Here is a 1,409-nt window from a genome sequence, read left to right as displayed (position 1 = left end):
GTTTAAACTTTCAGGTCAACCTTATCTCGAACCTGATGGAACTTTGTTTGTGGATGGAAGTTCTGTTGTGGACACCCAAGGACAGCAATGAGCTGCCTATGCTGTAGCTTCACTTAAACAGGTCTGGGCAGCCAAACGTCTCCCAGACAGAACTACTTCTCAGAAAGCAGAACTCATTGCTCTCACGTGGGCACTCCACTTAGCTAAAGGAAAAACAGTTAATATCTTTACAGATTCTAAATACTCCTTTCTTATTGTGCACTGATGCCACTATTTGGGGAAAATGGGGTATTCCTAACAACTAAAGGGTCTCCCATCATAAACAGTAAGTTAATAGCTAATCTCTTATAAATCCTTCAGTTGCCTACTAAAGTAGCAATCATTCAGTGCAGGGGACACCAGAATGACAATTCATTTGTCACAGAGGGGAACAATAAAACAAACGTTACGGCCAGAACTCTAACTGCCAACCCTTCAAAACAGCCCCAATACTCTATTTTACTCTCCCTGAAGTGCAATCCAAATATGCACCGCAAGAAGAAGCCTTCTTAGAAAAAGAAGGAGGAACAAAAATCTTCTGCAGGATGCATAACTTTACATAATAAAGCAGTTCTCCCTGTCGACTATCAATTCCATCACTCTCTGCATGTAGGACAGGGTGCTCTTCATCGGCAACTCCAGCCAATCTTTCAGTGGCCACAATTAACCCAACTTGTGTACAAAGTTAATAGGCTATATTTTACCTGCAAAGCCATTCACTCACAAGGAGGGCTAAAACCAAAAGCGTGTACTCATCAAGTCCAAGGTTGCCTCCCTGGCCAAGACTGGAAAATCTATTTTACCCATATGCCTAATCACAAGGGTTTTACATTTCTCCTCACTTCAGTAGATACCTTTACAGTGTGGGTTGAAGCCTTCCCAACCAAGTGAGAAACAGCCGATATGGTCACAAACATTTCTGCTAACCCAAATCATCCCCCGGTTTAGACTCCCCACTTCTATTCAATCTGATAATGACCCGTGCTTTGTGTCTCAGATCACACAAGTGTCATTCGCGCTGGTACATTAAGTGGTACTGTACCAGCGTCAGTCCTCTGGAAAAGTCGAAAGAATGAATGGAATTATAAAAAGTCACCTGTCTAAACTAACTCTAGGACTCTAGCCGTCATGGGTCGATCTGCTTCCACTAGCCCTAACTGGAATGCGCACCACTCCTTGCTCTCCCTCTTTCCTAAGCCCCTTCGAATTGATGTATGGGAGGCAGATTTAAGTGGCCGTAGAAATTGATCACTCAGCTCTGCTCTCAGTTGCCGCGTGAAGTGTTTCTACGCATACCAGTAGGACTCAGCTTTGCTTCCTCTCTAGGTGCAGCTGGAGTGTATGGAGGGGAATGGCACAGACTATCATTT

The sequence above is a fragment of the Echinops telfairi genome, unplaced genomic scaffold (assembly GCF_000313985.2).
Source record: "Echinops telfairi isolate 266 unplaced genomic scaffold, ASM31398v2 ScPeMD7_36;HRSCAF=134, whole genome shotgun sequence".
NCBI lineage: Eukaryota > Metazoa > Chordata > Mammalia > Afrosoricida > Tenrecidae > Echinops > Echinops telfairi.
The sequence above is the reverse complement of the archived record's forward strand: the minus strand, read 5'-3'. Positions refer to the sequence as shown.